The sequence below is a fragment of the Ips typographus genome, linkage group LG16 (genome assembly GCF_016097725.1).
Source record: "Ips typographus isolate SLU linkage group LG16, UJ_Ityp_2.0, whole genome shotgun sequence".
Taxonomy (NCBI): domain Eukaryota; kingdom Metazoa; phylum Arthropoda; class Insecta; order Coleoptera; family Curculionidae; genus Ips; species Ips typographus.
This window is the reverse complement of record NC_138437.1, coordinates 8,905,790-8,919,718: the sequence shown is the minus strand read 5'-3', so window position 1 is coordinate 8,919,718 and position 13,929 is coordinate 8,905,790. Positions and strand designations below refer to the sequence as shown.

At 33.2% G+C, this 13,929-nt stretch overlaps 1 protein-coding gene across 4 annotated transcripts in view; it reads left to right on the top strand.

Moving 5' to 3' along the window:
- Positions 1–2,089: 2,089 nt before the first annotated feature.
- mGluR (metabotropic Glutamate Receptor) overlaps positions 2,090–13,929 on the top strand; it is a 47,442-nt gene continuing 35,602 nt past the window's right edge. For 3 of the 4 annotated variants that reach the window (XR_014180884.1, XM_081994087.1, XM_081994084.1), the window contains exons 1-2: positions 2,091–2,175; positions 3,812–3,875. The gene's annotated coding sequence lies outside the window, so the exon portion shown is untranslated. Of the gene's footprint in view, positions 2,176–3,811; positions 3,876–13,929 lie in introns of all 4 variants that reach the window. The other variant, XM_081994086.1, reaches the window with a different exon arrangement.

Sequence of the window (13,929 nt, the reverse complement as noted above, 5' to 3'; positions counted from 1 at the left end):
TTAAACGTCCCTATTGAAATGTGTTCAATAGCTGTGGTTTGCCGATGATTACCAATTATTTATGTATAGCTGGCTAGCATTTAATGGTAATTCTTTATGCCTGCACATCACTCATGATGAGCAGGAAAACATGTTTTGCACTATTGAATTCGTACTCGATTAACAATTTCCTCTCTCACTCAAAGTTGTAAGCACAATTTAATTTAGGCTAGAGATTTAAAAGTAAGCAACCTAATTCTAAGCTAATTAAGCCAGGCAGAGACAATTTAACCTGAGTTAGTCAGTATAAATTTATGTCACAGATGGTCCTAAACTAATTTAATTTAGGTTAAACAGACTAAACGGTTGCCCTTTCAAGGGCATTTCTTTTTCAAAGTCCCTAATGTCATCCAGTTCTTTTCTTAAAAGAACCGGAAAATGTCTGACAAACATCCGAAAGGAAATTCGCGCTTCTAAAAATTAAAATGTATATGGCACGACCGTACACGTAACGCCTTACTCGCAGTGATATATGGCTAAATAATGTTAAGAAATTTGACGTTCTCCACAATTCTCCATTTCTCCAGCGGTTTTATCTCTCCTTTAGTATTATACCGCTCGCAGTTTAAATTTGAAACGTGCAATGCTGAAAGCGACTTTTGTCACCAGGATAATTGCCACTGCCCATATTCAAATGTGTGTTAATAGTTTAGTAATGTAAATGCCCTACAAAAAATGCACAGTTAAAAATATAAATGACTATTGTAATTGTATTAACTTCACATTGAAAAACGTTTAATTATTCAAACAGTTCTTGGTTCAACATTTTCTTTCAAATAAAATATAGTATCATCTGTTGTAACACCGTAGCAATTTGTGTACATAATGTTAAAGCTAGTATTCCAAAGAACAAACGTTGTTTAGTAAATGACGGAACCCCTAAAGGAATAACGGTCGGAGAAGGGACTATAAAAGCGTAGCATAAGATCCATACAAATTGAAACGGCCATAAAAAACCTGCTTAAACAAAATGTTTCCGCAACGGTTTAGGGAAAGTATAAAAATTTGCATAAATTAGAGGCAATCTGCCTTCCGAAAAATGGGCCTGGTCCAATAGGAAACAGAAATATTTGTGTTTTAGCCGTAATATTTAACGGAACGAAAAAGCAGCCCTTGTAATCTAATTTTCGAGAATATGGTAGATTGTTTTAAAAGATATGTCAGTTGGGTCTAAATTAAGAAATATGTTCAGTATTCGTAATTAAACTAACCTACACCTATATAAGTTGCTCAAAGAAAAAACAAATTTTTATTATAGACTTTTATGCAGAAAACCATCAGCTAATTACTAAAAAGGAAACAGAAATATACCTTTAAGAAAGAAACTTTTATAGTTTATTTACCAACCAACAACAAAAAAATATTATGTCCGGAACTGTTGGCAGGATTGACAGGATGAATAGAATTTCCCTGCAAAGCTTTCACGCAATTTGTTAGACATATTGATTATGAAAAAAGCTTCATGAAAATTTTATATCACTCCTGTGCATTGTGTCCGACATGCATATCGCTTAATTTAAACAAACAGCGTTTATTGATATTAATTTTCATATAAATTATTCACTAACACTGGCTTTTTTAACCGGAGACTGAATTTAATTCTGCTTTTTACGATAAAAAAATAGAGAGGATTAATTTTAGTTAAACGTATGACAGGCTTACTAAAACAGAATTGGTCAGGAGGAAAATTGATATATAAATGTTTGTAGGAAATTAAAAACTTTTTAACATATACATGCATTGAACAACTGTTGGAATTGGAAGAAGCATTCCAATCAATCAGGCAATTATCACTAGTCCTTACGTTAACATCACAACATCGCAAATCTCGACTTTGTAAATATTTAGATAATGCGTTGTGTCAATATCAAAACCGAATGAGTTATCTCGGATTATAAGTAGAACTATTAATGTAAAAGTAGCTGTTAAATTAGCAGACTGGTATTAACAAAAAAAAATTCGAAAAAGAATGACATGAGGAAAGCGCAGGATCCCCTGCTGAATTTGAGCTCTGGATAGGAGGCGATTGCTGGATCACCTCAGTTTGCTTGTGAAGTGCCACCCTATCCAGACCTGCTCTGTGGTTCGAACATTCCGAAAGGCGCTCCGCTTCCGAACTTCTGAAAAGTTGTTTTGGTAAGTAAATTTTTAAAACTAGCAGTAAAGATTGAGTATTTACTTACTAGTTTTTAACTAGGAAAGTATAATTGGGATTTTTGGATAAACTTTCAAGGTAGTTAAAAATCAACAAAAAGTTTTAACGCTTTAACTAACAAAAAACTATTTTCGTTCAAAATAAAACTAGTAAAGTAAAGCAATTATTTGGATTTGTTTGGTGATTTATTTATAGCATTTATTATATCATGTACAATACACATACGTAATTAGACCAATTTTACTACAATGATACACCATATGGATTAATTGTTGATTCAATCACATCGTATGTCTAATTTTGCTTTATTGATTAAAATCAAAGCGTATCGCGTACACCTATAATTAGTATGTATACACAACTATCTCCCACAAAATCAGAACAAAAAAAGACGTTTTTCAAAATAATAGTTCTGACAAATAAACACATAGACCTCATTCGTTTACCAATGTATACAGCTTTTCTTCAACAAAGAATATGTAAATTTATTTTTTTATCGGAACATGGAACATCACTTACGAAATTGGTTCCTGTCTATGTATACATATGTGTGCATGTATAGATCCAAATTAAACTTGGTGGATCAATCCAGTTTAAACGATAACAAAAAAAACACAAGTCACTTGAACAGAAATTTAACTTTGATTACATCAATCAGTCAATTATTAATAATCACCGACTTATTGAAAAAAAAATGATTACTAAAACGTTCCTCCTATAAATATCCCTTTTTCAGTTTGCTGAACTGGAACAAGGAGAAAAAATGAAATACGTTTTGACCACAATAGAATCGAAATTTAAAACGAGAGCTGCTACTTATTTTTTATTCAATGCCGTCATTTGTTTTTAATGTTCTCTGTTTTTTGGGGCTTTTTTAAATGGCTGGATTTTATTCTATTCAGCCGTCCGCAGTTTCCAATTACAAACACCCATTAAAACAGATCAACTTTAAAAAAAAAACATTTGTTGCATCTGTTGTTCCATAAAAACAAATCGGTAAAATAAATTATTTGCTAAAAAACAAAAATGTAATATTCAGAAATTATTCCGGATAGAATTTAATATTTAATGGTCTTGTGTAATTAATATACACGTAAATTGTTGGAAACTGCTTGCTGCAGGTGTATGCCAGACTTAATCTCAAAAACCTTATAATCATGGAAGTCTCATAAATTATAAGACTGATTTTGAAGGTCTGTTGTTTCTACGCAAGTTTAGCTGTTATTTACTAAAACAGCCCACTCAATTTGTTTATCCAATCTTTTACTCAGCAGAAAAACATTTTTGTTTTTTCTTTGTTAATTAAGGAGTTTTCAATTGTATTATCTAAGTATCTGTAATTCAATAAATGTTGTTTTATTCTGTTGTTTATTTTGCTATGGTATTTCAAATTATTAGAATATCTACTTTTAATTGTATTTTACGAATGTATCCTCGGGAAGTTACCTTCAGGATTCTACAAGATATAATCCTCTGTTTAACTCTATTCTCTATTAAACTATATTGTTCTGTTTGAGTTCTTTCCTTAATAAGCTCTGTAAATTATTTTTCCAAGTCAAACTTTGCTGTATTTTGGTGCTTTCTATCTTATTTTTGAGGTATTTTCTCTTTTTTTAGATCACCTTTAAGTACTTTCCTCAACATTGTCAAGACCGTACTTATTATACATACATATTACATGGTGAGTATATTTTTTTATTACACGGGATGATATTTTAATTTGGTGTTGTTTGGTATGTATAACACAGTATTGGACTACCAACTCATGAATATTTCTTGTTTTACTTTTTTCTTCAGGCTTCAGTGTCAAAATCTAACGAACTAAGTTGAAAGCACTAATTTTCAATTATACTGCTTCACCTTCCAACTACAAACAACCTTCTACTATTATGAAATACTTTGTGGCATTGGGGATGTGCCAAATGGCTAGTTAAGCAACAATTTCCTTGTATTTTCCTAACGTAACCTAATCTAGTTTAAACTTCCTGGAGACTGAATTTTGACTAAATTTGAAGACATAAGTAGCATAGGATTAAATTTTGGAATAACGCAACTGGCAGTATCGAATAACTTTTAATAACTATTTAATTTGCGCGAGTGACTCCTGGAAACTGGAGAAAATTAAAGTTTGAAAGCATAATAAATGGGAATACGGTTAGGTGACAACGCTCCGACTAATTTCCTTATTTCGTATGTGCATGTTGATCCTAGGAAGCTTTTAATCTCGGCCGACGTTTCTCTGTTATAGCGGAAGTGCCGTCTTCAGGGTTATTGTTGTATATTTCAATGCTTAGGGCGGAATAGAAATTAATGGGTAGGTACAGTTTAATTAAAGAGGTTAGATGTGGGGGCGTGCATATAGGAAAGGATTACAAGGACCTATTCAGCACAGATGATATTTTTTGGTTTATCTACAATAGTATTTTTTAAAAGGTCTGTGGTGGCAGATAAGTCGTTTGGCCACTCTATTGGCACTAAATTGATTAATCGTGGTCCCATTCAGGCAAAAAAGCCATTGTTAGCTTAGGTCATTGCCCAAATGTGTACATTAGGAGAACGACAGCAAAATTCAACTTTTTGCCCTTCAGGTTTAGTTATAATTAAAAACAGAAAAAATCATAATTCGTATGAGTACGAAACACATTTTTTTAGGGGGGATTTGCAATGCACCATCAGAATATAATTTCACCTAAAAAGTTTCACTTCAAATGAAGGCACAATTAAAACCTGGAGAGTAATCGTACACTAGAATTGCAAATTCAACGCGAGTAATAGCTAAATCGATATTTGCATCTAATGCAGGTCCATGTAGGGATTAATTGAATCGTTTTCGAATGCTATGCGATGTCGAAAACTATCGCCTTGTGCCTAGTAAACACAACTAAACTCAAAAGGTTTAAAACCTAGAAAATAGCGATTAGCACAAAGTTAAAAGTCACAGTGGGGTAGGCTGAATCCAGAGAGAGCAATTTGGAGTAATTACTACATAATTAAAATCAAAATTCCACACATGCTGCACCATTTCGACGACGCCGTCTGCATTTAACATAGTAGAATGGACTTGCATTCTACTATGTAAACACACACATTTTATTAGCGAGAAATATCCCTCGACAAGATTTTTTACTTAGTTCGGAATCCAGTTAAGTAAATATGGTATGCTTGAAAATACATTATACTTTATAAAGTATTTCCCACCAGGTTGAAAAATATTTTAAATGTATATTCCGTCTAGTCAGTTCACGTTGCTGCTTTTAAAATTTGCTGTTTTAAAGTTATCTCGATTGGATTGTCATTTAGATCTGACATCCACAATTTGAATTTTCCAATGCAAATTCGATTTGGTCGCAAGCTTTTGTGTAATTTTTTAGCAGAAAAAATTATAACTGGTCAGACACTATAATATCTATTAAAGAATCATTCTAAATATTGCTACTCAATCAGAAAAGTAATTCATTATTCCAGAAGATCTGATTAGCATTTTGCAAATTTAGAAATGTCTAGAGAAGTTTTGGATATAAATAAAGCTGACTTCATTATAAGTAAACTCATTTGTCATAAACGGATAGAAATAAAGGTAATTGCCCCTCACGCGTTGCTGGTTTTGCCGTTCCTTGTTTATTACGAGATCAAAGTAAAACGAACATAGAAAGGAAGCGGAAAACAGGTTGCGGTGTAAAAAATGCCAATAGTGAGTTCTTGTAAAGGTAAACAAATATTAACTCGAGAAATTTTCCCTTTCCCAGTTTGTTAACAAGCTTGAAAAGGGACAGAAACACTATATTTCTATAAAATATCGCTTCCCTATCTCCCGCTTTTTAGTAACTAATGCTTCATATCATATTACCAAATAGATTAAATCTCGGAGAGCGCGGAGCTTAATTTATGTTTGATAATATCAACTTTTTATTTACCGACCTAAGCGGAAAAAAGAAGCTTTATGCTTTGGGTGATTTGATTTGAAATAATTACTGATTAAAGAAAATCGGTTGAAAAACCAGCTTAGACAAGTCTCTATGCCCTATAGTGAGACTTGACAAATGGATTATTCACTCGCAGACATATATCACTGTCAAAGGAACCAGGCCAGTTAAATTACAATATATTTCACCTTGGCGATATTAAATTACCACTTAATGAAAGGTTAAGCAAGCAACTGAGTGGAGGTTCTTAGAGAACAAATTTGAAATCTGTCAATAAGACAAAGCGCTCCATTTAGGATATGGTCCCTTTTACTACTGTCAATATTATGAAATATGTACACCTCTATGGATTCTTCAGCATAGCGCATTGACTTTTCAACTTTAACCTGAAAGCACAACCCCGAACAGCAACATTTAGACAATGAATCAATAAAAAACCCTGTACACGCAACCAGAATAAATCTAAAAGAACTTTATTTAAAAAAAAAGAGATTTATCGGTCGGTTAGTGTGGCAGAGCATTGCCCTCACGTAACATATTTAAATAGGATAGATCTCAATGGGACGCTCAGATTTATTGGTTATTTGGCCAAATGTTGCCCTGATAGGGATGCAAAATTCACCCTTTTAGAATGTATTGATTGATCGATTTTTTTAATTATTTACCTGTCAATATTTTTTTGGATTATTTAATTATTTTCAATTTTTGGTTAACGACCAGAATATTGAGTGAACGTACTTGAAACTTATTTTCGGAATATAGACATAAGTCAGACAAACGTTTGAAGCTTAAAAAAAAAACATTCAAGTTAAGAGCTATAAAACGTAGTAATGGCAACAAGACTTCGATCTAGAAATTAGTTATCCTAGCATGTCTTTTTTACTTTATAGGTAGTTAAGATTCAATGATCCATGAAATTACTACCAAATACTTCGTAGACAAAACTTAACCGTTATGGAAATATCTGCCCGTTAAACCAAATTGTATCGCCTCAATAAACAAGTTGGGACCAAAGTAAATTAGTGTCAAACCGTAATTAGGTTTTTGTACAGTTGCTCATACATGGAAAAATCGGATGCTTATGGTTTAGCAAAAGCTGAAGTATCCTGTGACCTATTAAAAGTTTAATAATTCATTAAATTGGCTCGTGGAGATCAGCGTGCCAACCCTAAACTTACGGCGGATTTTCACGAAACTGTTTCGCATTAAACCGAAATGTATTTTTAATCTTCTTTATGGAAAGTTTTGTTTTCTTAGGGCCTAAATTCGTTTTGTGTTTCAGGAAATTTAAACCCGCCTTTATTTCCCATTTATTGTTTGTAGGTTTAGTACTACGCCACTGTAAAATAATTGACCCTAGAATAAAATAGGAATTAAAGTGGAGTTCCTTAAGGGTGATTTTGGTGGAAGCATATCTTTCTCCATAACGACGTCACGTATTGTTGACTTTTTCTGTTGACGGTAATCTGAACGCTATCTCATGCATCTATGATTTTATGCTTCGAAGCCAGCCTAACTTTCTTGCTGTCAGATAAAGTAAGCCAATTTAGAATATTATCTCAGCCCGGGGCTTTTAGCGCCACACCCAGGTCGGAAAAGTGAAATTTTCGGCCTGGGAAAAGAGCGTTTAACCCCTTCCACGCTAAGAGCTTATTAATGGATCTTACAAATATTTGCCACAGATTTCAATACTTACTGTCTATTTTATTATCATTACGCACAACATATTAAAATTTGTAAAGTATAGAGTTTCCGACAAACTTCTTCTTCTTCTCCTGCTACGTGTCCATTAATGGATGTTTGCGATCACATTTGTCCACCTTATTACGTATGGTATGCATTAATTCTTGCATTGTCCTCAGTCCTGTCCACTGCCTAACGTTGCGGAGCCATGACATCTTTTTCCTGTCGATTCCTCTCTTTTCCTCAATTATCAATTGCAGGAATTGGTACCTTTTGGTATCGTTGCGTATTATGTTCATTTTTGAAATTCTTGTGACTTTTGAGTAATTATCATGAATTTAGTCTTCTTGGTGTTGATATTGAGGCCCATGTTCTTACTGCATTCCCCGACAGTTCCAAGCATATACCGCAAATCCTCTATGTTATCTGCAATTAGAACTGTGTCGTCCGCATAACGAATACCCATAACCCATACACCATTCACCTTAACGCTCACGTTGCGTTCTTCTAGGGCTTCCTGAAAGATGGCTTCAGAATATAAATTGAAGAGAAGAGGGGAAAGAACACACCCTTGTCTGACCCTTCTTCAAATTGGTATTGCTTCTGTGAGATTGTTACCAACTCTGACTTCAGCCATTTGGTTCCAGTATAGGCTTTGAATGCAGCGGATGTCTTTTTGGTCTATGTCCAATCTATTTAGGATTTTTGAATCAATTTATGATATTGGAACGCCTTTCTCTGATCGTTGCAGTTCTGAATCAGTACTTGAGTTGCAACTAATGCTTCTCTAGGATCCGATGTTTCTTTCGCACTTTATATGCCGACAAACTTTCAAACGTCTAATTCAGTAATTTACCATCACAAGACCAAAATTAAATGAAAAACAATCTAGAAAATCTTGACAAGTGAAACATGTCAAACACCCTTATCTTACTACAATTTGATTTGTGGTTTATCTCTCATTAACAAAATTGTGTTTGTTAATCTCAAAAGCTGACTGGCAGCATGAAAGCCAAATGACGATTAGTGACCACCGCCTGTTAAGCATCTCGCCTAAAACAGAATTGAACTTGACGTTATTGCGATAGCAAGGCTTTTTCTTCCTCTAATGGGAGCTAGTTTCCATAACGTATCAAAGTTTAATCAAATTATGCAAAACCCATTTTTCATTATTGAATGTGGCTGTGTTCGAGTGTTACATGAAAATCTACTTGATTACCACTGTTGTTGTCACTCTGCATTTGTTAGAATCGTTAGTTAATAACGAAGGTAACCACATAGGGAACATTCTATTTTTTGTTTAAATCCGTTCCGATATATGAAACTTCTACTTATTGATATTTCAATAACGTTCCCCAACGGCCGTTTGGAATGACGGAGGAACCTTTCAATATTAAATCATGTTTTATTCAAATTATTGCGCTAGGTGCTTCAAATTCTCTCCTATTTCATATTTTTACCATTGCATATCGCTTCTTATAAAACATTCCAGAATATTTTGGAATTTTTCTTCGTTCAAAAATATCGCCCAACCGAATGCCACTGAATGTCATAAAGCAATGCTCAGCTTATAAACTGTCCTCAAACTTATTGGATCCCTAGATATTCTAAATATAGAGCATTACTAAATTACTTTTCCAATTTTGAATAACCTTATAAAATAATAATTCTTAATGTTGCCATACTAAGCAGCTTACTTTGGATGATCCTTGTCAAAAAATTTCATCTTAGTGAGAATTTATGGCTTGTCGAAGTAATATTCACCTTATAGAAACTACAGATTTAGGATTCAATCTCTGCTTTTCGAGCTATTGAATTATGTTAATAAAATTGAAATTATTCTATCATATTTGATAAAATTCAGACCTTCACCTTGGTGGATCAGATACGCGGCTGTTTTTTGTCCTTTATCCAATATGCATGTTCTGTTCTTCTATAGTGAGTGCAACAATATCTGAAAAAAAATTGAGCTTCATATTTTAATTCCAACAAAACTTAAGCCTGTGTTTTTGAGGTTTTCAACGGGCTTAAAAGCTTGAAGAAAAGTTGATTAAATCCCGTCTTACAGTAAACGTTTAATTAATGACGATATAATTATCTCTCCACCGTTAAGGAAAGCTGTAAAGATCGGGTAATAATTTATTTATTTAAGAGGATATTGAGCTTGACGGGTTCTTTCAAAATTTATTGAGAAAACAAGTTTGGCCTGACTTTAGTATAAACACTGGGAGGGCAGACAACTGATTAAGCGCTGATTCGATTATTAGTAAATAGCCCTTTTTGGTGAAACTTTGTATTATTTTATCGGGTCGATTATAAGTAAAGGGTCTCTAATTTATAGGTATTTTCTTTAACACTCTATAAATCGGAACATTTATCTTGCTGTTAGGGACTTCGTTTTTAATGCATCATGCGCAGGATATATCTAACATGTAATAAATCTTTTTAAGAAAAAAATTTAATATTGTGCGTGACTGAAACTTGATAGCATCAATACTATTCGATGAAACGGAAAGATGGAGCGTCTAAGAACTAAATCATCCAGCATTTACAACAATATGCTCTTTTGATTGGGACAATGAACCAAGAAAAGAAACTGGTTCAAAGTTAATACGATATTCTTGGGACAAACGTTTGAGGAAAGTTTCAGATACTTGCATGTAACTTATAAATTTAATTTATTTTGTTGTTATAATATTGTGCGCGACAAACACAATTTAGAGTTACATTACTTATGGAAGTCTTATTTCCATAAGAAGTATGCTATAAATAACATGCGAAATTGAAATATAAGAGAAACATCCTCTTTTTATGAGTAATATTTCACGTGGGAGGTCTGGTTCACAGTGAAACAACTTTAATAAGGCTCCTTTTGAGAAAATGTTGCTAGAGCATTTAAATTTGTGAATTAAATTCAGGAATAAAGGGAATGGAAAACAAATGCTTGAGCACCCGCATTTCCATACGTAATAACAACATAAATCGCGGTTTTCGCCAAATTAAGCCCCATGGGCTGACATAAAATATAATTGGACTCTGGCTCGGAAACGATGAACCATAATCCAAAAAACAATTAGGGTTTAACCGTAAAAGAGCAAGATATAAAATAGCCATATATCTATTTTAATTAAAAGATTAAAAGCCTCAGCTCGTATATGACTCTGTGACTATATTTAGATTGAGATTAATTTTGCTTTTGACTGTACATATTATTACTAACCCTTGGAATCTTGTTTCACTCAATACAACAAAGTTTACTAACATGTTTAATACCGGGTCTTAAGGCGCAGCCCCTTGGATATTTACCTCCTGACATATCAAAATAATTTAATTTACCCTGCAGAATATCCTTAGTATCCACTAAGCATTCTGAGCTTCCAAGACCAACCCATATTTTTAACTTAACTCAGAACTCGCTTCAATTTAACCGAGCCAAACAGGCTGTAAAGGAATTAATACGACACAACTTGACACGCTCCCAAACAAGTTAATTTGTCTGGATTTTAAAACTCTTACGTAACTGCTCAACCCTTAACTGTTCCATATAACGGCGTACTCGATTCCTTTTTTGCGATTACTCTGAAAATTGTGTGCGGCTTTGAAGTCAACTCTATCTGCTCTTTTCCCTCGTTTTTAGTATTTATTGTCCGACATTTTCACGCTCAGTTTTAAGCCTGTTGTTTCGACCGATTTTGTACTTTATGACTGCGAACCCTAAGGAGTAAATTAAGTTGGGTAAAGTTATGGCACGTTACTTCTAGCATGTTATATGGTGAGTGGTTATTCAATAATTACACAGTTAAAGCTGTTACTTGACATATAAGTGAACATCTTACCTTAACGATTTTCAGTTTTGCTTATATCAGTATCCCATACTGTGATATCAGAGTCTTCAACTGATCATAAAGAGTTATATTGATTAATCTTGCTTGTAAATTAGTGAAACTTGAACGTTGTTAAGCACAAAACTTCTTCCAATCAGTGGCTTAAATTACAAAAAACAACATGAAACTTTTAATTAGCAGTTTGTTATTGAACTAGCCAAACAGATATTTCGGTTCAATTATAAGACCCAATTACTCCGTGAAAAGCTTCAAAATAACAAAGCTTTTAAAAAGAGAGCATCTTTTTCTAGAGGTTCTCAAATTTTACAAAAGCTTTAATTATACTCAGCATCTAAAAAGTTCAGTCCAATTAGCCACTTCATAAAAAAGCGAAACGACGTAAACAAATTTGCTTATTATGCATTTAATGTCTTTTGATCACTTTTAAAATAATTTCAGCATATCTAAATTATTTTGTATCTCTGTTATATTATAATAGATGCGTCACTACGATATTTCTGCTCAGTTCTGAACCTTCTAAATGTAGTTCTTCTAGGAAAGCACCGTGAAATTGTTTTCTCGAATATAACCATTTTATCAAAAGCAGCAGTTGGACCCCAGAAAGCAATTTCGTAGTGCAGCCATGACGTAAGACTTCTTTTGTGGACAGTGCCAATTTTAAAATCTTTATCAGAAAACAAGTAATAAATACAAAACAGCTTTAAATATAAAATAGAATAATTTCCCAACTAGATTTTCCCACTCAGACCTGCAAAGGATTTTAATAACTGGAAGTGCACTTGAATTACTTAACCATCATTAATATTATAAAAGCTACAGTATTAAATTTTATATCTCTCTCAATTTTGTATAAGCATATGCTAGGAATTTAATGAATATTTTGAGAATGCTTGAGCCCTAAAAACTAATCCTCAGTAAGATAGAAGTATGTACTCGTATATTCATTTCTGAAAATAATGAAACAAAAGTTCCCGCTATGCAACGAGAATTTAAAAAGGAGAATTTTCAAATTACTGGTCCGGTATGAAAGTCGGTGTAGTCTAAAAATTTTCGAACTAAAATATTGGAAACTGTTGGAAAAGCGAGCATTATAGGAAAGTTAAATAATAGGGCGTTTAAATAAATTTTGAGTCATATATCAGTGTCGGGAAAGACCAACATAAATAAAACTAGCGGTGTCGCTTAAAAAAGCTCAATCTTAAAGAACTAGAAAGCTTCAAATATTGGCCATTTATTACTCGAAAGGCGGTGTTGCAAAAATCTATCCGAATTCTGAAGAAGTTAAAAATAGAATCCAGCAATAACGCTTAGACGTGTATTGAATTCGATCCTTAAACGAAATTAAATGGATCCAGTTGTTCTATTTCTCTGAAAAAAAATAAATCGCTTTATTAATTCTAATTGCATACCCAACCTTCCTCCAAATCCAGCGGTTTTGGGGGAGATTTGCTAGATTCAGATGCCTAACTAAATAAATCGAAACCCTAATCCCATATTTTAATCACGCTCCATTTAAGTTATTAAACTTGGTCTGAGTTTGCCTAACAAATTTCTAACATCCCCTAATAAACACAAGGCGATCCCGAATCGTTACAGATATCGCTCAATCCAACAGAAATCTTAATATCGGTTCAAGAACTTACATTCAAATCTGGAAGGGTCAAGATATACGGACATTATCCACAGGTGTTGCCAGTTGCCTGGACTAACTGCCAACTGCTCATAGCTCAAATTTTGTCCCAGTTCGCCCACTTACTAAAAACGCTAAATCCGATAAAGTTACGTAAACTTTTATAGTCGAACTCACTCGGATTAATAGAACTTTGAATTATAATTTACGTTTCACAATCGGTTTTTTGATCGTGATTAATGTGCTTCGTTTTATTATTTCCACTTCCATTACCGCATATTGCACGTTTTACTATGATTACTTATCACTAATATGAGTATACATATATGAACAGCAGTATGCAGTGAAACTCCAACTTCCAACAAGAATAAATATAAAGAAGACTTTGATGATATTCAATATTTACACTAATTTCAGGAACCGGAAACTCAAGGATCCTGGTACAATATTACGTGGATATAAAATAAGAAAAGCATTTTTAATCAATGACTTGATTGCTTTTGATTTTGATTCTTTTGATTAAATTTTTGTTAACTGGTGGGTGTTAAGAAATTTTATTGGAATATAACTTACTAGGTAAACTCTTTACGTTATTGAGAGCAGTTTGTTTAGGAACAAACTACTTCCTTGCAATGTAACATTGTTAGCAAATCC